This window comes from Corella eumyota, chromosome 6 (assembly GCF_963082875.1).
Source record: "Corella eumyota chromosome 6, kaCorEumy4.1, whole genome shotgun sequence".
NCBI classification, from domain to species: domain Eukaryota; kingdom Metazoa; phylum Chordata; class Ascidiacea; order Phlebobranchia; family Corellidae; genus Corella; species Corella eumyota.
This window is the reverse complement of record NC_137495.1, coordinates 12,615,062-12,639,331: the sequence shown is the minus strand read 5'-3', so window position 1 is coordinate 12,639,331 and position 24,270 is coordinate 12,615,062. Positions and strand designations below refer to the sequence as shown.

The 24,270-nt window shown below is 30.9% G+C and overlaps 1 protein-coding gene across 8 annotated transcripts in view; it reads right to left on the bottom strand.

Annotated features, from left to right (window-relative positions):
- The window catches only part of LOC145755412 (NACHT, LRR and PYD domains-containing protein 3-like), an 86,433-nt gene that overhangs the window by 61,394 nt on the left and 769 nt on the right, over positions 1–24,270 (bottom strand). For 6 of the 8 annotated variants that reach the window (XR_014284200.1, XM_082571647.1, XM_082571646.1 and 3 more), the window contains exons 2-3: positions 12,995–13,096; positions 4,071–4,167 (exon numbers count right to left, since the gene is read on the bottom strand). The gene's annotated coding sequence lies outside the window, so the exon portion shown is untranslated. Of the gene's footprint in view, positions 1–4,070; positions 4,168–12,994; positions 13,097–20,295; positions 20,391–24,270 lie in introns of all 8 variants that reach the window. The other 2 variants (XM_082571643.1, XM_082571644.1) reach the window with 2 other exon arrangements.

The window sequence follows — 24,270 nt, the reverse complement described above, 5'->3', positions numbered from 1 at the left end:
CGGTCCTAATAAAATTTCACGATAGTCCACATGGTGGCGGACATCTTGGAATTAGCAAAACCTGAGCCAAAATAAATGAAAGATTTTATTGGCATCAGTGGAGAAGTCACACAGAAGCATATTGCAAACGATGCAACGACTGTAATATGAATAAAAGAGCGACTCAAAACCCACGAGCGCCATTAATACCATCGTCAGAAGATCGACTAATGCAACGCATTCAAATAGATGTGATGGGTCCACTACCCATAACCAAATCCGGAAACCGTTTCATTTTCGTAGCGTGTGACATTTTTACAAAGTATGTACGCGCATGGCCTATGCGACACCAGACAACAACTGAAACGGCTTCGATACTTTTCAGCAACTGGTTTATGGTACACGGGGTGCCTGAAATAGTTCATTCTGACCGTGGAACAAACTTTGAAAGTCAACTTTTCCAGGAGCTGCTCAAGCTTATAGGTAGTAAAAAATCAAGAACAACTGCATATCATCCAGCCGGAAATGGAGGCGTAGAGCGAAACAATCGAACTATCGCGTCCATGCTACGTAATTACGTTCAAAGCGATGAAACGGGTTGGGATATCACTCTACCCGCAGTGGTAGCCTCCTATAACGCTAGTATTCATGAAAGCACCGGGTATTCCCCGCACTACTTGCTGACCGGCCACAAGTTACGTCTGCCAGGCGACGCAGGAACGGGCTGTCCGACAGAAGCAACGCCATACAAGACACTAGTCGAGGACTTAAGCAAACGCCTAAAGTCAGCCCAAGACACTGCCCGTAAAACCTTGGAAAAACAACGAGAACGTATGAAAAGAAATTACGACAAGAAACAACATGGCGTCCCATTTAAAATTGGCGATAATGTACTTTTAACAAACCCAGCCATACCTCTAAATAAATCGAAGAAGTTCCATTTACCTTATAAGGGACCTTTTATTGTAGAAAAGATATTAAATAACGTTAATTATGTCATAAAAAATAAAGAAGGTAAATCCCAAATGGTACATTTTAACCGGTTAAAATTATTTACAGGGACCTCAACAGAGGCAACATCATATACTTTTAACGAGCCAACCTGTGTGAGGCCACCTATTCTAGGGAACATGCTTAATGCAAGGCACACTGAACCCACATTAACCCCAGACAGTGAAGCAACGCATGTGGGACGACCAATGGAAAATAGTGACAATTTGGTGTTAACTGAACCAACAACTTCACGTCCCTAACGCATTAGAAAGCGGACCCACTTCTATCCGGACATTGAGGTTATTGACATCTAGTTAACATTGACTGTTTTTTTACTGTTATTTTTTTATTACCTCACTAAATTGCCCTCGTTTTTGTTTACTTGCACATTATTTTCATTTTAGACTTGCGTTGATCATAACCAACAGTATTGTTTTTTTCTTTCACTTAAACATGTTTTGTAATTTATAATGCGTTTCTTGTTTTCTTTTACACTTAATTGTATTTGTTATTTAAAACACTATTAACGCTTACACTTAAATAGTTTGTTGTTGTATTGAATTTTCCTGTAACGTAAAAGTTCAGATTTTGTTGTTGTCGTGCCTTTAGTAGTATTTAAATGTTTGTTTCACTTTTTGTATCACAATGTTATTGCAGGCCTACGTTTTTTTTACCTCTAAGTATTGTACATGTTGATGTTTTCTTTATGTCACAAGGAATCTGTTTTTTGTAGTATTTCAACCACAGGAGTTGGTTGTATTTAAGTAGGGGGGTGTAACATATATGTTTTGTCATGCGTCGGTGGCTCCTGACACCTGATAGTCTGTATATGCCCTAGTATATCTAATTAATTAACCTTATCGGGATTTCTTGCCCTAAACGTAAATGTAGCGCCGAATGTTGTATGTAGCGCCTACCAAAAGGTTAGTTCTGACTTGGGTGCGGTTAGGTGTAGTCGTATTGTTTTTATACTGTTTTATTACTCTTATGTTTTTATTGCAAGTATTGTTTTAGTAGTTTTTATTGATTATTAAAAGTAAGCTTACACACCTACCGTACATGTTAATATAAATACCAGAGTTAGCCAACTTGGTTTTTACGGTGGACCGTTAAAGCGGGGTATCCTAGGTTTTACTAAATTAGGGAGATCGTCTTGTCCTAATAAACAGTTAAGGGTGAGGGTTTAATACAATTAGGACCTTTATTATATCGCCACCTAAACGTTAGGCTAAATTACGAGACGATCAACCTTTCGTTGTAACATAAACCTAAGTAAGAATTAACCCATAATCTTTAACAAAATACTTATGAATAATTTATGTTATTTTAAAATTTTAACATAAAAATATTTCAAACAGCATTTTACCAAAAAAATGCAACAAAAATATTAAAAACTTTCCAATTTTGGCCACTTACAAGCAAATAAGTGTAAATTAAATTGTTGGTAACCAGACATTTTGATCAGCCCGAAGATTTTATTTAAAAAGCGGGGCGTTCGCATTTCAATTACCGCAAAATATTTTGTTCTCGCGTATTCATGGAAAGTTGTCTATTGTATTTAAAATAAAATAAGCATTGAATCGATAATTTGTTTAATAAATAATGTGAAAAAATATGTTGTTTTTCATTTCCTGCGTCAATTTTACAACTACACTAACTAAATCCTATTAAAAAGTTAGTTTAAAAGCAAGTGGTTTTCAGAAGCAAATACGTAATACCATAACGTATTTTGTGGAATAAAGCCGTTTTTCTGAACAATATTTAAAGGAAATAAAACAACAATTTATAATTTATTAACTAAATAATGTGTATAAATATGTTATTAGTTATTTGCCCGTGTCAAGTTATATCAAAGTATAAACTAAAACAAGGAAATGTCGAACGCTTTCAAGCGATAAAAAGAAGAGAAACAGCGAGTCTCGTATTTTGTGTTTTAAGACCAATATTTAAAGAAAATAAATCATCATATAACTATTTATTGCTTCAAAATTAGCAAAACATTATTGTTATTTATTTCCTATGTTAACTTTTTAAATTAATAACATAAAATTATTAAAAAAAACGATTTAAAGTAGCACACTTTAAAGTGACAAAAGCAATGCAAGTTTTGATTATTTTTTAAATGTTGTTATTTAAAACAATATTTAATTAAAATTAATCATATTATAAAAATGTTTACACTAAATAATTTGCAAATATAAATTGTTTTTTTTTGCGTGTGTTTAATATTTAAATATATCCCTTAAAACTTGAAAAAAAAGGAATTTAAATTGGCGTGTTTTTGTTAACTATACTGAATCAGCGATATTAAGTCAGGATGTACTGAACGACCTTCTGACTTAATTTAAAGAATTTCGCGTTATAACACCTGCTCATAGCAACGTTTTCGGCAAAAATGCTTTGATGTTGCCCGAAAATGCGAGAAAGGGCGAGTGTCGCTTAAAAGCGCCTAAAATTTTTATATTTAACACGGGAATTGGACGACAACATATTTTTGATCAATAATAAATAAAAAAATATCAATTTATTCTTCGTTAGCTTGAATTATTGCATTGAATAAGGGCATTTTTGCGAAAGACGACCAATCGACAACTCAGGTTTTGCATTGTTGCCTGTTTTTGAGTGTAAATTAACACGGTAACTAATTAACAACATGTTTTTACATAAATTTTGTTTAAGGAAAATGTTTTTTTGCATTTTTTTGTTACAATATCGTCTGTTACTACGCGAAAAATATTTTTTTTTCTTTGCATTAATTTAATATTCATTAATTAACTTTTAATGACTTTATTGATGCGCTATAAATCATAAAAGTTTAATATACAAGTTTTACTAAAACATAGTCATCAACTTATGTTAGAATAACTTTTAGACTAGAGCAAAACATTAACGAATATGCTTGGTTGGTTTTAGTGTTATTATAATGCCATCGTGTATGTATGGCTAAAGTTACAAGTTTTTGTTTAATTTAAAGTTGGGGTTTAATCTTTCTCTAAAAAATAAATTGCTAGGGACAAAAAAAAATTTTCCCTTTTTTTTAACGCTTCTGTTTTACTAAAACAAAGACTAAACCATTAACAACAATAAAAAACATTAACCTTGTGTTGTCTATGCTGCAATTTAGATGATGTGGCTGTTTTCTAAAATCACCACAGAAAATATTTATTAACACAGAAAAGTGATTGGTGCTGAAACCTAAATAAAAATAAAATATCAAAATAAGTTAATCTCACAAATAACTGCACTCTTTCTATTAGCACAAAAGTGAAAAAAAAATTTTGTAACAAAAAAATATTAATTATTGCCAGCAAACTAATTTCTGTTTTTTTAAAAGACAAACACAATCCTTAACATTTATTCTTAACAATTAAGTTAATATTACAAATAGATACCAGGAACCAAGCTCACTACTTGATTATTGAATGTACCAATAAACATATTTTAAACTTAATTACTTTTTGGTTAATTGGCCTACAAGTAACAACAAATTTAAAAATTTTTTTATATAACTAATAATTTCAGATTGCCAATTTATATTTAAGCATAAAAAAATAAAAAAACAATTTATTTTACTTTGTTAGAGTTTTAAGTAGACAACATAAATTTATATATTTTTTAATATTTACACTTCATTTTTTTATAAAATTTAACTAAAATGCTACAAAGCGTGTATGTATAATTAAAGTTATATAAACAGGTCCACATAACTTTGTTTCAACAGCTTAAGTTAATGATAGGCAAAGACTAATCCATATTTTTAGAATAAGAAAATCTATAACCACTTTTTACTATTTATAGCATTATCTAGTTCAACGCTATAAACTGTATGAACTTCTGCTGAGCCAGCACTTAATCTTTTAATCACCAGCATAATTATCGGACAATTATAAATCTCTATTATTTCAAACTGCCACATCCAAGTTGAGATTAGATCGGGTTAACAAATGGTCATGCATTCGACCTTTCCACATCGAGAATAAAGATATGTACAAAAAAAGATATATCGCCACTCTATAACCAAAAAAAAACTTTTATTTAAAGCCACTGCTCTTATACAAGGTGGCACACAGAAAATAATATTAAAATCAAAAAATATTAACCTTGTGTTTTCTATGCTGCAATTAGTTGGTGTGGCTGTTTTTTAAAGTCAAACAGTAATGTAGGCAAAACATAAGTGATATTAAAAAGCCAGTTCGAAATACGAATAAAACTTATATGTGAATTTAAAAACAACGTAAATAATAACAAAAATATGAATTACTTCGAATAAAACTCTCTTAAACTTTGTATTTACTGCCGGCTTAAGTAAATAAGTCAGGCATAAAAAGTAAATGACTACAATAGTATAAAAACTACCCAAGCTTGAAGCTTGTAGTATAATTTAAGCCATTCCAACCCTCTTGTTAAAATTACTTTTGGTGCCAGATTGCAACTTGGTTTATACTGCCAACTTTAGTAAATAAGCCAAACTTGAAGAATAAATTACTACAATTTTATCACAACTACACAAAGCATGTCTGCACTGTTCAAGCCATTTGTGTAGAAATATTTAAGCTTGCATAAACCTTTTGTATAGAAAAATTTTTCTCCAGATTAGGGGTGGTTTATACTAAGCCAGACATGAGGGAAATTTTTAGCAATATTTTAAAAACACATTTAGCTATGCCAACTAAAATGACTTTATATTAAGCCTTTTACAAGCTTCAACAAACTTTTGTAATTTAAACATGAAATAAATAACCAACAAAACTTAGACGAACTTACAATCTGATCATTTTTTAATCATTTTATAATTTACAAAAAAAACGTTAAATTAATATTGTAATTGAAAACATATTGTGTTATTAGCTTTATGTCAATAAATTGTTTAAAAAAGTTTTACTGTTAAGTTACAGCATTAAGTTTAAAACAAAACCATGTTAAATTTAGTAACGCTTTTTCTTAAATATATTTTTTCCCATGAGCAGAAATATAGTTAGATAGTTATGTCACTTCTCTTTAGTAAAGTAACAAAATACAGACGTTACCCTTATTATAAATTATAAAGGCCAACCACTATGCTTGCCCTAGTTACAAAGTCTTTAAAAGAATAAATCAACTAATAAACATTGCTATAACATCAAAGCTACCACTTATACTTTATGTACAGTGCGACGCCGACAACAGTAACTTAAAAAACAACTGATAAAAATTTATCAGAAACGCAATTTTTGTTGTATATAAATTTTACTTCCATTACTACAAATGTTTAAAACCGTGTTTTTAAATATATTAAGTTTTGCATACATCTAATGTCTTTTTGTTTAAAGAAAAATATATACACATAGTCGTGGGCGTCAATCCAAAAATAAAAAAATTTAGGGGTGCCAAAAAATAGTAAAATCTTCGCTAAAAAATTCCGTTTTGAAGTGCTCATTAAACTTAACTCTTAACAGTCTTGAATTTAATATTCGCAAAAATAGCAGACAACATTAGTCTTTAACCAACTGAAGTACAATTATTACGTAAAATAAGGCACTGGACAATCGGTATTTGTTTCGCAATAATGCCAGTTTTAGACAATCTACAACGTGGCACGCAGAATATGCCGTTTTTTGGCAACATATCAAAAAAAAAATCGCTTATATAACTATCAATTATACGCAAAAAATGCAACATTTGCAAACAACCTAGGGGTGCCACATATATTTAGCACTTATTAAAATTATAAATGGGGGTAAATGGGCCCCCTGCACCCCCAGGATCGACGCCAGTGCACATAGTAGCTAGCGACCACCAATATTCACAATTTATTTAAAACCCCCGAGTACGAATTACCCATTAATATAGCGGCCTACAAGATTGTCTGCAAGGCAAAAATTCCTGTAGTTTTGAAAATGGATCAACATAAATGTAACATATATGTTTTGTCATGCGTCGGTGGCTCCTGACACCTGATAGTCTGTATATGCCCTAGTATATCTAATTAATTAACCTTATCGGGATTTCTTGCCCTAAACCTGATTGTAGCGTTTACTGTTGTATGTGGCGCCTACCAAAAGTAGTTTTGACTTGATTGCGGTTAGGTGTAGTCGTATTGTTTTTATACTGTTTTATTACTCTTATGTTTTTATTGCAAGTATTGTTTTAGTAGTTTTTATTGATTATTAAAAGTAAGTTTACACACCTACCTTACGTGTTAATATAAATAACAGAGTTAGCCAACTTGGTTTTTACGGTGAAGCGGAGTATCCTAGGTTTTACTAAATTAGGGAGATCGTCTCGTCCCAATAAACAGTTCAGGGTGAGGGTTTAATACAATTGGGACCTTTATTATATCTCCACCTAAACGTTAGGCTAAATTACGAGACGATCAAACTTATCTTGTAACAAATTGGCGAGCGCGCCAGGACCCCGCCACCGTGCTAGCTCTGTTAGATATAGTCAGGACTTTAGTTAAATATAGTAGCTATTTTAATATTACAAATTGTTCTCACCTTTTAAAATTTAACTATGTCTTTTAATTTATATACAACACCGCCCTGATTTATTATGGGCGAGGATTTTAATGAATTTTTAAATGTGTTTAACTCTTACTGTAAGAGCGCTGGTGCTACGGACGATCAAAAAAAACATATTTTTTTAAGCTGTATTGATCAAGATCTCGAATGGATAATCCAGGAAAAAGATGCGAGTTTATATCCACTTGAATTCGACGAACTAATCAGTAGGGCAATAAAAGCAACAGTGAACGACCAACATGCCTTTAAGATACGAACACAACTTAGCGAACGTATACAAATGCCTGAAGAGGATGTACGCACTTTTGTTTATGCGATTAGAAATTTGGGGGATAGGGCTTACCCTAAGGCGGCTGAATGCAATTTAAAAAATGAAATCATGTACATTTTCCTACTACGCGGTCTTAGGTATCAAAATCTTCGTAACCTAATTCAAAACAATCAAGAAAATAAACGAGATTTTTTATTAGCTGCTAACCAAGCCGTGGAGGCCAATAACTCCACATCGTCACATTCATTGGTACTTGCGAACGTTGAGAAACAATCTTCCAAAAATGACCTGGCACTAATTCTTAAAAAAATCGAAAACATGCAAACTGTTGCACAAACGAAAACTGAGGAGATAACAACAACCATTTCGACAATGCAGACCGAAATGAATTTGATAAAATCACAAATGGCTGGGCCGTCACGTAGACAGCCATACAAGGAAAGGCCCGATTCCTGGGTGCCCTATAGAAACCGTGAGTGTTTTTATTGTTTTGACTATGGACATATAAGACAAAATTGTCCCAGGTATATAAGCAAAAATATACCGTATAACGTTCGTAACACTTATAGAAGACCACACCAGCAGACTGGGACGACGCCCACAATACCAACCCCGACCCGACCCGAGGTTTTAGTTACAACAAAAAGACCCCGTAAAAAAAGTATTCAACCCGAACAACCACTACCAGTTACCTTGGGGAATGTAACGTGATGGTTACAAATGTTTATAAGCCCAGATATTTCCCACGACTTCATTCTGGGACTGGACTTTTTACAAAGGGAAAATGTCAAATATGTTATAAATCCAATTATTTAACCCTGGGTCGTACGTCAGTGCCCATTATAAGTAAACCTTATATATTTCAACGCCATGAGGCATTTTTAATAGAGGAAGTTTCCGTTCCAGCTTTCACGGAGTTAAGGCTGTTAGCAAAGTGTAATATTAATTTAATAGCAGCTTAAATACCTAACATGTCTGTTTTGGTGGAGCGAAATATAGAATTTGGTGAACGTTATGGCCTTTTTGTTGCTTCGGCAATAACCAACATAAAATCGAATTTAGTTGAAGTAAGAATAGCTAACCTGACCGATGATAGCGTCACTTTACACAACGGTGTGCGAGTAGCAACAGTATCCCCCGTTTCAGCCATAGGTTCCGATAGTTGCCGAATACCTGGTACCTGTGCTATCATCAATCAAGCATCGCATAAATGTACACGCAAAAATTCGTCCTGTTTTAAGTTACTTGAACATGATCATTCGGTTGAAGAAATACAGCCTACCTCGAGCCAACATCAAGTAGATCACGCAGAAGATAGCGTCAATATAAGCAAAACTTTGACAGAAAGTCAACGCCAGATTGTAATAAAAATGGTAAAGCAATATAAATGTGTCTTCTTCACCTAGCCTTATGAAATAGGAAGGACGAATCTTGTCAAACATGAAATAGACACGGGCAGTAGTAAACCTGTTCGACAAGCGCCAAGGCGTGTTCCCCATAAATATAAAGACAACGTTGAACAATAGAAAAGGGGAAAAAGTTTAACTGGACTGATGAATGTCAGGAATCATTTATTTCTTTAAAACATCGACTAACAGAAACTCCAATTCCTCGATACCCTAATTTTGACAAGCCTTTTATATTGGACACCGATGCATCTAATCACGCCATCGGGTGTGTTCTATCCCAAGAACAAAATGAAAAAGAACACGTGGTTGCCTATGGTAGTAGAACTTTGTCAAAAGCCGAAAGAAATTATTCTACTACAAGAAAAGAATTGCTGGCTATCGTATTTGCCACGAAACTATTTCGATGTTATCTGATAGGAGATAAATTTACCATTCGCACGGACCATTCTTCGCTTCGATGGTTATGGAAATCAAAAGAGTTGTATGGTCAATGCGCTAGATGGGTGGAACATCTAGCTGGGTACAATTTCAAACTAATTCACCGGCCGAGAAATAAACATGGAAATGCCGACTCCCTTAGCAGACTGGAGCCAATTCCCGATGATTTTCCCCACAATATACAACAAAATAAACAACCTTGCAACGCAATTGAAAGTTTGGAATTCAGCCTCGAGCCAGAGATATCAAAAACAAAAATCGCGGAATTACAACAGGCTGATAAAAACATAGCTCCCATTTTTGATTGGTTAAAAAGGGGAATAAGACCAAACCAAAAAACGGTAAAGAAATTACCTCCAGCCAGTAAACACTACTGGAACAAATTCGACCACTTGGTGTGTAGAAATAATATTGTTTACTTTGGTGAAAAATGTTCGTCCTTGTCAGCGGAAATGATCTACAAAGTTGCCGGATTCTTTAATAGATACGGTCCTAATAAAATTTCACGATAGTCCACATGGTGGCGGACATCTTGGAATTAGCAAAACCTGCGCCAAAATAAATGAAAGATTTTATTGGCATCAGTGGAGAAGTCACACAGAAGCATATTGCAAACGATGCAACGACTGTAATATGAATAAAAGAGCGACTCAAAACCCACGAGCGCCATTAATACCATCGTCAGAAGATCGACCAATGCAACGCATTCAAATAGATGTGATGGGTCCACTACCCATAACCAAATCCGGAAACCGTTTCATTTTCGTAGCGTGTGACATTTTTACAAAGTATGTACGCGCATGGCCTATGCGACACCAGACAACAACTGAAACGGCTTTGATACTTTTCAGCAACTGGTTTACGGTACACGGGGTGCCTGAAATAGTTCATTCTGACCGTGGAACAAACTTTGAAAGTCAACTTTTCCAGGAGCTGCTCAAGCTTATGGGTAGTAAAAAATCAAGAACAACTGCATATCATCCAGCCGGAAATGGAGGCGTAGAGCGAAACAATCGAACTATCGCGTCCATGCTACGTAATTACGTTCAAAGCGATGAAACGGGTTGGGATATCACTCTACCCGCAGTGGTAGCCTCCTATAACGCTAGTATTCATGAAAGCACCGGGTATTCCCCGCACTACTTGCTGACCGGCCACAAGTTACGTCTGCCAGGCGACGCAGGAACGGGCTGTCCGACAGAAGCAACGCCATACAAGACACTAGTCGAGGACTTAAGCAAACGCCTAAAGTCAGCCCAAGACACTGCCCGTAAAACCTTGGAAAAACAACGAGAACGTATGAAAAGAAATTACGACAAGAAACAACATGGCGTCCCATTTAAAATTGGTGATAATGTACTTTTAACAAACCCAGCCATACCTCTAAATAAATCGAAGAAGTTCCATTTACCTTATAAGGGAACTTTTATTGTAGAAAAGATATTAAATAACGTTAATTATGTCATAAAAAATAAAGAAGGTAAATCCCAAATGGTACATTTTAACCGGTTAAAATTATTTACAGGGACCTCAACAGAGGCAACATCATATACTTTTAACGAGCCAACCTGTGTGAGGCCACCTATTCTAGGGAACATGCTTAATGCAAGGCACACTGAACCCACATTAACCCCAGATAGTGAGGCAACGCATGTGGGACTACCAATGGAAAATAGTGACAATTTGGTGTTAACTGAACCAACAACTTCACGTCCCCAACGCATTAGAAAGCGGACCCACTTCTATCCGGACATTGAGGTTATTGACATCTAGTTTACATTGACTGTTTTTTTTACTGTTATTTTTTTATTACCTTACTAAATTGCCCCTTGTTTTTGTTTACTTGCACATTATTTTCATCGTTTTTGTTTACTTGCACATTATTTTCATTTCCTGCGTCAATTTTTCGTTTACACAAACTAAATCCTATAAAAAAGTTAGTTCAAAAGCAAGTGGTTTTCAAGAGCAAATGCGTAATACCATAACGTATTTTGTGGAATAAAGCCGTTTTTCTGAACAATATTTAAAGGAAATAAAACATAAATTTATAATTTATTAACTAAATAATGTGTATAAATATGTTATTAGTTATTTGCCCGTGTCAAATTATATCAAAGTATAAACTAAAACAAGGAAATGTCGAACGCTTTCAAGCGATAAAAAGAAGAGAAGCAGCGAGTCTCGTATTTCGTGTTTTAAGGCCAATATTTAAAGAAAATAAATCATCATATAACTATTTATTGGTACAAAATTAGCAAAACATTATTGTTGTTTATTTCCTATGTCAACTTTTTAACTTAATAATACAAAATTATTAAAAAAAAACGATTTAAAGTAGCGCACTTTAAAGTGACAAAAGCAATGCAAGTTTTGATTATTTTTTAAATGTTGTTATTTAAAACAATTTTTAATAAAAATTAATTATATTATAAAAATGTTTTCACTAAATAGTTTGCGAATATAAATTGTTTTTTTTTGCGTGTTTAATATTTAAATATATCCCTTAAAACTTGTAAAAAATGTAATTTAAATTCGCGTGTTTTTGTTAACTATACTGAATCAGTGAGATTAAGTCAGGATGTACTGAACGACCTTCTGACTTAATTTAAAGAATTTCGCGTTATAACACCTGCTCATAGCAACGTTTTCGGTAAAAATTCTTTGATGTTGCCCGAAAATGCGAGAAAGTGCGAGTGTCGCTTAAAAGCGACTAAAATTTTAAAATTTAACACGGGAATTGGACGACAACATATTTTTGATCAATAATAAATAAAAAAAATATCAATTTATTCTTCGTTAGCTTGAATTATTGCATTGAATAAGGGCATTTTTGCGAAAGACGACCAATCGACAACTCACGTTTTGCATTGTTGCCTAACTCTATACATTTTATCATAAGTTTTTGAGTGTAAATTAACATGGTCACTAATTAACAATATGTTTTTAAACAAATTTTGTTTAAGGAAAATGTTTTTTTTGCGTTTTTTTTGTTACAATATCGTCTGTTACTACGCGAAAAATATTTTTTTTGACGGGCTTCTGTCTATTTCGTTGCATTAATTTAATATTTATTAATTAACTTTTAATGACTTTATTAATGCGCTAAAAATTATAAAAGTTTAATATACAAGTTTTACTAAAACATAGTCATCAACTCATGTTAGAATAACTTTTAGACTAGAGCAAAACGTTAACGAATATGCTTGGTTGGTTTTAGTGCTATTATAATGCCATCGTGTATGTATGGCTAAAGTTACAAGTTTTTGTTTAATTTAAAGTTGGGGTCTAATCTTCCTCTAAAAAATAAATTGCTGGGAACAAAAAAAAAAATTTTCCCTTTTTTTTAATGCTTCTGTTTTACTAAAACAAAGACAAAACCATTAACAACAATAAAAAATATTAACCTTGTATCGTCTATGCTGCAATTTAGATGATGTGGCTGTTTTCCGAAGTCACGTAGTCACAGAAAATATTTGTTAACACAGAAAAGTGATTAGTGCTGAAACCTAAATAAAAATAAAATATCAAAATACGTTAATCTCACAAATAACTGCACTCTTTCTATTAGCACAAAAGTGAAAAAAAATTTTGTAACAAAAAAATATTAATTATTGCCAGCAAACTAATTTCTGTTTTTTTTAAAGACAAACACAATCCTTAACATTTATAAACCTTTAACAATTAAGTTAATATTACAAATAGATACCAGCCACCAAGCTTACTACTTGTTTATTGAATGATACCAATAAACATATTTTAAAGTTAATTACTTTTTGGTTAATGGGCCTACAAGTAATAACAAATTTAAAATTTTCTTTATATAACTAATAATTTCAGATTGCCAATTTATATTTAAGCATAATAAAAATAAAAAAACAATTTATTTTACTTAGTTAGAGTTTTAAGTAGACAACATAAATTTTTATATTTTTTAATATTTACACTTCATTTTTTTTATAAAATTTAACTGTAATGCTACAAAGCGTGTATGTATAATTAAAGTTATGTAAACAGGTCCACATAACTTTGATTCAACAGCTTAAGTTAATGATAGGCAAAGACTAATCCATCTTTTTACAATAAGAAAATCTATAACCACTTTTTACTATTTATAGCATTATCTAGTTCAACGCTATAAACTGTATGAACTTCTGCTGAGCCAGCACTTAATCTTTTAATCACCAGCATAATTATCGGGCAATTATAAATCTATATTATTCCAAACTGCCACAGGCAAGTTGAGATTAGATCGGGGAACAAATGGTCACGCATTCGACCTTCCCACATTGAGGATAAAGATATGTACAAAAAAATATATATCACCACTATATACCCAAAACAAGGATGTTATTTTATACAACAAAAACTTTTATTTAAAGCCACTGCTCCTACACAAGGTGGCAGACGGAAAATAATATTAAAATCAAAAAATAACAATCTTGTGTTTTATATGCTGCAATTAGTTGGTGTGGCTGTTTTTTAAAGTCAAGCAGTAATGTAGGCAAAACATAAGTGATATTAAAAAGCCAGTTCGAAATACGAATAAAACTTATATGTGAATTTTAAAAAAAACGTAAATAATAACAAAAATATGAATTACTTTGAATAAAACTCTCTTAAACTTTGTATTTACTGCTGGCTTTAGTCAATAAGTCAGGCATGAAAAGTAAATGACTACAATATTATAAAAACTACCCAAGCTTAAAGCTTGTAGTATAATTTTAGCCATTCCAACCCTCTTGTTAAAATTACTTTTGGTGCCAGATTGCAACTTGGTTTATGCTGCCGGCTTTAGTAAATAAGCCAAATTTGAAGAATAAATTACTACAATTTTATCACAACTACACAAAGCTTGTCTGCACTATTCAAGCCATTTGTGTAGAAATATTTAACCCATTTGTATAAACCTTTTGTAAAGAAAACTTTTCTCCAGATTAGGGGTGGTTTATACTAAGCCAGACATGAGGGAAATTTTTAGCAATATTTTAAAAACACATTTAGCTATGCCAACTAAAATGACTTTATATTAAGTCTTTTACAAGCTTCAACAAACTTTTGTAATTTAAACATGAAATAAATAACCAACAAAAACTTAGACGCACTTACAATCTAATCATTTAAAAATCATTTTATAATTTACTAAAACCGTTAAATTAATATTGTAATTGAAAACATATTGTGTTATTAGTTTTATGTCAATAAATTGTTTATTTTTCCCATGAGCAGAAATATAGTTAGATAGTTATGTCACTTCTCTTTAGTAAAGTAACAAAATACAGACGTTACCCTTATTATAATTTAAAGGCCAACCACTATGCTTGCCCTAGTTATAAAGACTTTAAAAGAATAAATCAACTAATAAACATTGCTATAACATCAAATCTACCACTAATACTTTATGTACAGTGCGACGCCGACAACAGTAACTTAAAAAACAACTGATAAAAATTTATTATTTTTGTTGTATATAAATTTTATTTCCATTACTACAAATGTTTAAAACCGTGTTTTTAAATATATTAAGTTTTACATACATCTAATGTCTATTTGTTTAAAGAAAAATATATACACATAGTCGTGAGCGTCAATCCAAAAAAATAAATAAATAAATTTAGGGGTGCCAAAAAATAGTAAAATCTTCGCTAAAAAATTCCGTTTTAAAGTGCTCATTAAACTTAACTCTTAACAGTCTTAAATTTAATATTCGCAAAGATAACAGACAACATTAGTCTTTAACCAACTGAAGTACAATTATTACATGAAATAAGGTACTGGACAATCGGTATTTGTTTCGCAACAATGCCAGTTTTAGACAATCTACAACGTGGCACGCAGAATATGCCGTTTTTTGGCAACATATCAACAACAAAAATCGCTTATATAACTATCAATTATACGCAAAAAATGCAACATTTGCAAACAACCTCGGGGCCACATATTCAACACTTATTAAAATTATAAATGGGGGTAAATGGACCCCCTGCACCCCCAGGATCGACGCCAGTGCACATAGTAGCTAGCGACCACCAATATTCACAATTTATTTAAAAACCCCCGAGTACGAATTACCCATTGATATAGCGGCCTACAAGATTGTCTACAAGGCAAAAATTCCTGTAGTTTAAAGTATGGATCAACATAAACTTAAGTAAGGATTAACCCATAATCTTTAACAAAATACTTATAAATAATTTATGTTATTTTGAAATTTTAACATAAAAATATTTCAAACACCATTTTACCAAAAAAAATGCAACAAAAATATTAAAAACTCTTTAATCTTGGCCACTTACAAGCAAATAAGTGTAAATAAAATTGTTGGTAACCAGACATTTTGATCAGCCCGAAGATTTTTTTTAAAACAGCGGGGCGTTCGCATTTCAATTACCGCGAAATATTTTGTTCTCGCGTATTCATGGAAAGTTGTCTTTTGTATTTAAAATAAAATAAGCATTGAATCGATAATTTGTTTAATAAATAATGTGAAAAAATATGTTGTCTTTCATTTCCTGCGTCAATTTTACAATTACGATAACTAAATCCTATAAAAAAGTTAGTTTAAAAGCAAGTGGTTTTCAGAAGCAAATGCGTAATACCATAACGTATTTTGTGGAATAAAGCCGTTTTTCTGAACAATATTTAAAAGAAATAAAACATCAATTTATAATTTATATACTAAATAATGTGTATAAATATGTTATTAGTTATTTGCCCGTGTCAAGTTATATCAAAGTATAAACTAAAACAAGGAAATGTCGAACGCTTTCAAGCGATAAAAAGAAGAGAAACAGCGAGTCTCGTTTTTCGTGTTTTAAGACCAATATTTAAAGAAAATAAATCATCATATAACCATTTATTGCTACAAAATTAGCAAAACATTATTGTTGTTTATTTCCTATGTCAACTTTCTAAATTAATAACACAAAATTATTTAAAAAAAAAACGATTTAAAGTAGCACACTTTAAAGTGACAAAAGCAATGCAAGTTTTGATTATTTTTTAAATGTTGTTATTTAAAACAATATTTAATAAAAATTAATCATATTATAAAAATGTTTTCACTAAATAGTTTGCAAATATAAATTGTTTTTTTTTTGCATGTTTAATATTTAAATATATCCCTTAAAACTTGAAAAAATGTAATTTAAATTGGCGTGTTTTTGTTAACTATACTGAATCAGTGAGATTAAGTCAGGATGTACTAAACGACCTTCTGACTTAATTTAAAGAATTTCGCGTTATAACACCTGCTCATAGCAACGTTTTCGGCAGAAATGCTTTGATGTCGCCCGAAAGTGCGAGTGTCGCTTAAAAGCGCCTAAAATTTTAAAATTTAACACCGAAATTGGACGACAACATATTTTTGATCAATAATAAATAAAAAAATATCAATTTATGCTTCGTAAGCTTGAAATATTGCATTGAATAAGGGCATTTTTTGCGAAATACGACCAATCGACAAATCACGTTTCGCATTGTTGCCTAACTTTATACATTTTATCAAAAGTTTTTGAGTGTAAATTAACACGGTAACTAAATAACAACATGTTTTTACACAAATTTTGTTTGCGAAAAATGTTTTTTGCACTTTTAAGTTAAAAAAATCGTCTACAATATCGTTTGTTAATACGCGAAAAATGTTTTTGACGGCCTTCTGCACCACTTTAATAAAATCAAAAAATATTGACCTTGTGTTTTCTATGCTGCAATTAGTTGGTGTGGCTGTTTTTTAAAGTCAAACAGTAACATAGGCAAAATATAAGTGATATTAAAAAGCCAGTTCGAAATACGAATAGAATTTATATGTGAATTAAAAAAAAACGTAAATAATAACAAAAATATGAATTACTTCGAATAAAACTCTCTTAAACTTTGTATTTACTGCTGGCTTAAGTAAATAAGTTAGGCATGAAGAGGAAATGACTACAATATTATAAAAACTACCCAAGCTTAAAGCTTTTTGAGCCGGCAGCGTGGTGTAGTGGTAAGAACACTTGCTACACCACACATGAGGTCGTGGGTTCAATCCCCACTGATCTCATGCTGTAGCGCCCTTGAGTAAGGCGCTATAAACGGTATAAACTCCTGCTGAGCCAGCACTTAATCAGCAGCATAATTACCGGGCAATTATAGTCTCTATAATATCCCAAGCTGCCACAGGCAACTCGAGACTGGGTAGGAGTAACTTATGTTACTCTATGTTTAAGTCGCGCATTCGACTTTCCCACATCGAGGATAAAGATATATACAAAAAAAAAAAAAAAAAAAAAAGAAAGCTTGTAGTATAATTTTAGCCATTCCAACCCTCTTGTTTAAATTACTTTTGGTGCCAGATTGAAACTTGGTTTATACTGCCGGCTTTAGTAAATAAGCCAAACTTGAAGAATAAATTACTACAATTTTATCACAACTACACAAAGCATGTCTGCACTATTCAAGCCATTTGTGTAGAAATATTTAATCCATTTGTATAAACCTTTTGTATAGAAATTTTTTCTCCAGATTAGGGGTGGTTTATACTAAGCCAGACATGAGGGAAATTTTTTAGCAATATTTTAAAAACACATTTAGCTATGCCACCTAAAATGACTTTATATTAAGCCTTTTACAAGCTTTAACAAACTTTTGTAATTTAAACATAAAATAAATAACCAACAAAACTTAGACGAACTTACAATCTGATCATTTAAAAATCATTTTATAATTTACTAAAAAAAAGTTAAATTAATATTGTAATTGAAAACATATTGTGTTATTGGCTTTATGTTAATAAATTGTTTAAAAAAGTTTAACTGTTAAGTTACAGCATTAAGTTTAAAACAAAACCATGTTAAATTTAAGTAACGCTTTTTCTTAAATATTTTCTTTTATAGCAAGAAACTATTTTTTCCCATGAGCAGAAATATAGTTAGTTAGTTATGTTACTTCTCTCCTGTTTTAAAGTGCTCATTAAACTTAACTCTTAACAGTCTTAAATTTAATATTCGCAAAGATAGCAGACAACATTAGTCTTTAACCAACTGAAGTACAATTATTACGTGAAATAAGGCTCTGGACAATCGGTATTTGTTTCGCAATAATGCCAGTTTTAGACAATCTACAACGTGGCCCGCAGAATATGCCGTTTTTTGGCAACATATCAACAAAAATCGCTTATATAACTATCAATTATACTTAAAAAATGCAACATTTGCAAACAACTAGGGGTGCCACATATATTCAGCACTTATTAAAATCATAAATGGGGGTAAATGGACCCCCTGCACCCCCAGGATCGACACCAGTGCACATAGTAGCTAGCGACCACCAATATTCACAATTTATTTAAAAACCCCGAGTACGAATTACCCATTGATATAGCGGCCTACAAGATTGTCTAAAAGGCAAAAATTCCTGTAGTTTTAAGAATGAATCAACATTAACTTAAGTAAGAATTAACCCATAATCTTTAACAAAATACTTTAAATAATTTATGTTATTTTGAAATTTTCCGCCCGAAGATTTTTTTTAAAACAGCGGGGCGTTTGCAGTTTAATTACCGCGAAATATTTTGTTCTCGCGTATTCATGGAAAGTTGTCTATTGTATTTAAAATAAAATAAGCATTAAATCGATAATTTGTTTAATAAATAATGTGAAAAAATATTTTGTCTTTCATTTCCTGCGTCAATTTTTCGTTTACACAAACTAAATCCTATAAAAAAGTTAGTTTAAAAGCAAGTGGTTTTCAGAAGCAAATGCGTAATACCATAACGTATTTTGTGGAATAAAGCCGCTTTTCTGAACAATATTTAAAGGAAATAAAACATCAATTTATAATTTATTAACTAAATAATGTGTATAAATATGTTATTAGTTATTTGCCCGTGTCAAGTTATATCAAAGTATAAACTAAAACAAGGAAATGTCGAACGCTTTCAAGCGATAAAAAGAAGAGAAACAGCGAGTCTCGTATTTCGTGTTTTAAGGCCAATATTTAAAGAAAATAAATCATCATATAACTATTTATTGCTACAAAATTAGCAAAACATTATTGTTGTTTATTTCCTATGTCAACTTTTTAACTTAATAACACAAAATTATTAAAAAAAAAAAAAAACGATTTAAAGTAGCGCACTTTAAAGTGACAAAAAGCAATGCAAGTTTTGATTATTTTTTAAATGTTGTTATTTAAAACAATATTTGATAAAAATTAATCATAAAAAATTTTCACTAAATAATTTGTAAATATAATTTTTTGTTTTTTTGTATGTTTAATATTTAAATATATCCCTTAAAACTTGTAAAAAATGTAATTTAAATTCGCGTGTTTTTGTTAACTATACTGAATCAGTGAGATTAAGTCAGGATGTACTGAACGACCTTCTGACTTAATTTAAAGAATTTCGCGTTATAACACCTGCTCATAGCAACGTTTTCGGTAAAAATGCTAAAAACATTAAAAACATAGTCATCAACTCATGTTAGAATAACTTTTAGACTAGAGCAAAACGTTAACGAATATGCTTGGTTGGTTTTAGTGTTATTATAATGCCATCGTGTATGTATGGCTAAAGTTACAAGTTTTTGTTTAATTTAAAATTGGGGTCTAATCTTCCTCTAAAAAATAAATTGCTATGGACAAAAAAAAATATTTTCCCTTTTTTTAACGCTTCTGTTTTACTAAAACAAAGACTAAACCATTAACAACAATAAAAAATATTAACCTTATGTTGTCTATGCTGCAATTTAGATGATGTGGCTGTTTTCCGAAGTCACGTAGTCACAGAAAATATTTGTTAACACAGAAAAGTGATTGGTGCTGAAACCAAAATAAAAATAAAATATCAAAATACGTTAATCTCACAAATAACTGCACTCTTTCTATTAGCACAAAAGTGAAAACAAATTTTGTAACAAAAAAATATTAATTATTGCCAGCAAACTAATTTCTGTTTTTTTTTAAAGACAAACATAATACTTAACATTTATAAACCTTTAACAATTAAGTTAATATTACAAATAGATACCAGGCACCAAGCTCACTACTTGATTATTGAATGCTACCAATAAACATATTTTAAAGTTATTTACTTTTTGGTTAATGGGCCTACAAGTAACAACAAATTTAAAAGTTTCTTTATATAACTAATAATTTCAGATTGCCAATTTAGATTTAAGCATAAAAAAATAACAAAACAATTTATTTTACTTTGTTAGAGTTTTAAGTAGACAACATAAATTTTTATATTTTTTAATATTTACATTCGACCTTCCCACATTGAGGATAAAGATATTTACAAAAAAAGAATTATCGCCACTATATACCCAAAACAAGGATGTTATTCTATACAACAAAAACTTTTATTCAAAGCCACTGCTCTTATACAAGATGGCATACAGAAAATAATATTAAAATCAAAAAATAAGAACCTTGTGTTTTCTATGCTGCAATTAGTTGGTGTGGCTGTTTTTTAAAGTCAAACAGTAACATAGGCAAAACATAAGTGATATTAAAAGACCAGTTCGAAATACGAATAGAATTTATATGTGAATTTAAAAACAACGTAAATAATAACAAAAATATGAATTACTTCGAATAAAACTCTCTTAAACTTTGTATTTACTGCTGGCTTTAGTCAATAAGTCAGGCATGAAGAGTAAATGACTACAATATTATAAAAACTACCCAAGCTTGAAGCTTGTAGTATAATTTTAGCCATTCCAACCCTCTTGTTAAAATTACTTTTGGTGCCAGATTGAAACTTGGTTTATGCTGCCGGCTTTAGTAAATAAGCCAAATTTGAAGAATAAATTACTACAATTTTAACACAACTACACAAAGCTTGTCTGCATTATTTAAGCCATTTGTGTAGAAATATTTAAGCCATTTGTATAAACCTTTTGTATAGAAAAATTTTTCTCCAGATTAGAGGTGGTTTATACTAAGCCAGACATGAGGGAAATTTTTTAGCAATATTTTAAAAACACATTTAGCTATGCCAACTAAAATGACTTTATATTAAGCCTTTTACAAGCTTCAACAAACTTTTGTAATTTAAACATGAAATAAATAATCAACGAAAACTTAGACGACCTTACGATCTGATCATTTAAAAATCATTTTATAATTTACAAAAAAACAGTTAAATTAATATTGTAATTGAAAACATATTGTGTTATTAGCTTTATGTCAATAAATTGTTTAAAAAAGTTTTACTTTTAAGTTACAGCATTAAGTTTAAAACAAAACCATGTTAAATTTAAGTAACGCTTTTTCTTAAATATATTCTTTTATAGCAAGAAACTATTTTTTCCCATGAGCAGAAATATAGTTAGATAGTTATGTCACTTATCTTTAGTAAAGTAACAAAATACAGACGTTACCCTTATTATAAATTATAAAGGCCAACCACTATGCTTGCCCTAGTTACAAAGACTTGAATAAATCAACTAATAAACATTGCTATAACATCAAAGCTACCACTTATACTTTATGACGTCGACAACAGTAACTTAAAAAGCAACTGACAAAAATTTATCAGAAACGCAATTTTTGTTGTATAAAAATTGTATTTCCATTACTATAAATGTTTAAAACCGTGTTTTTAAATATATTAAGTGTTGCATACATATAATGTCTATTTGTTTAAAGAAAAATATATACACATAGTCGTGGGCGTCAATCCAAAAATAAATAAATAAATAAATTTAGAGGTGCCAAAATATAATAAAATCTTCGCTAAAAAATTCCGTTTTAAAGTGCTCATTAAACTTAACTCTTAACAGTCTTAAATTTAATATTCGCAAAGATAGCAGACAACATTAGTCTTTAACCAACTGAAGTACAATTATTACGTAAAATAAGGCACTGGACAATCGGTATTTGTTTCGCAACAATGCCAGTTTTAGACAATCTACAACGTGGCACGCAGAATATGCCGTTTTTTGGCAACATATCAACAACAAAAATCGCTTATATAACTATCAATTTTACGCAAAAAATGCAACATTTGCAAACAACCTAGGGGTGCCACATATATTCAGCAATTATTAAAATTATAAATGGGGGTAAATGGACCCCCTGCACCCCCAGGATCGACTCCAGTGCACATAGTAGCTAGCGACCACCAGTATTTACAATTTATGTAAAAGCCCCGAGTACGAATTACTTATTGATATAGCGGCCTACAAGATTGTCTACAAGGCAAAAATTTCTGTAGTTTTAAGTATGGATCAACATAAACTTAAGTAAGGATTAACCCATAATCTTTAACAAAATACTTATAAATAATTTATGTTATTTTAAAATTTTAACATAAAAATATTTCCAACACCATTTTATCGATAAAATGCAACAAAAATATTAAAAACTCTTCGATCTTGGCCACTCACAAGCAAATAAGTGTAAATAAAATTTTTAGTAACCAGACATTTTGATCAGCCCAAAGATTTGTTTTAAAATAGCGGGGCGTTTGCATTTCAATTACTGCGAAATATTTTGTTCTCGCGTATTCATGGAAAGTTGTCTATTGTATTTAAAATAAGTATTAAATCAATAATTTTTTTAAAGAATAATGTGCATAATATGTTAAATTTATTTCCTGTATCAATTTTTCATTTACACAAACTAAATCCTATAAAAAAGATATCACGTATTTTGTGAAATAAAAATGTTTTTTTTAAACAATATTTACAGGAAATAAAACATCAATTTATAATTTATTTACTAAATAATGTGTATAAATATGTTATTAGTTATTTGCCCGTGTCAAGTTATATCAAAGTATAAACTAAAACAAGGAAATGTCGAACGCTTTCAAGCGATAAAAAGAAGAGAAACAGCGAGTCTCATATTTCGTGTTTTAAGACCAATATTTAAAGAAAATAAATCATCATATAACTATTTATTGCTACAAAATTAGCAAAACATTATTGTTGTTTATTTCCTATGTCAACTTTTTAACTTAATAACACAAAATTATTGAAAAAAAACGATTTAAAAGAGCGCACTTTAAAGTGACAAAAAGCAATGCAAGTTTTGATTATTTTTTAAATGTTGTTATTTAAAACAATTTTTAATAAAAATCAATTATATTATAAAAAATTTTCACGAAATAATTTGCAAATATAAACAGGGAACGAAATAACGGGTCGCTATTCGCCAAAAGCGAATCGTTTTGTAAAATTAGCGAATCATTTTATACAAATATATTAGAAATAGCGAATCAACCAAAAAAGGTTAAGGCGATAATAAAACACTTGTGTATACTCATGTATTTTTTACGAAGCTATTTTAAACCGGTTTCGAACTAATTTAATCATATTAACATATTTCTGCGTAAAGTAGGTTACTATAGAGCATTTAGTAACAATAACTTTCCATGTTTTGGCAATGCGTGAACTTCACTCTTGCAGTTTGTTTAGTTGTTGCGCAATTTTTTAAATACGTAACACAGCCTTAAAGTAATCATAAATGACGCGTTTTTTGTGCAAAAAGTTAATTGTTTAACAATACGTTTAGCGAATCGTTTTTTAAACGTTAATTCGTACGCTGATAAATTATTATTTTTTTTGCGTGTTTAATATTTAACTATATCCCTTAAAACTTTTAAAAAATGTAATTTAAATTGACGTGTTTTTGTTAACTATTCCGAATCAGTGAGATTAAGTCAGGATGTACTGAACGACCTTCTGACTTA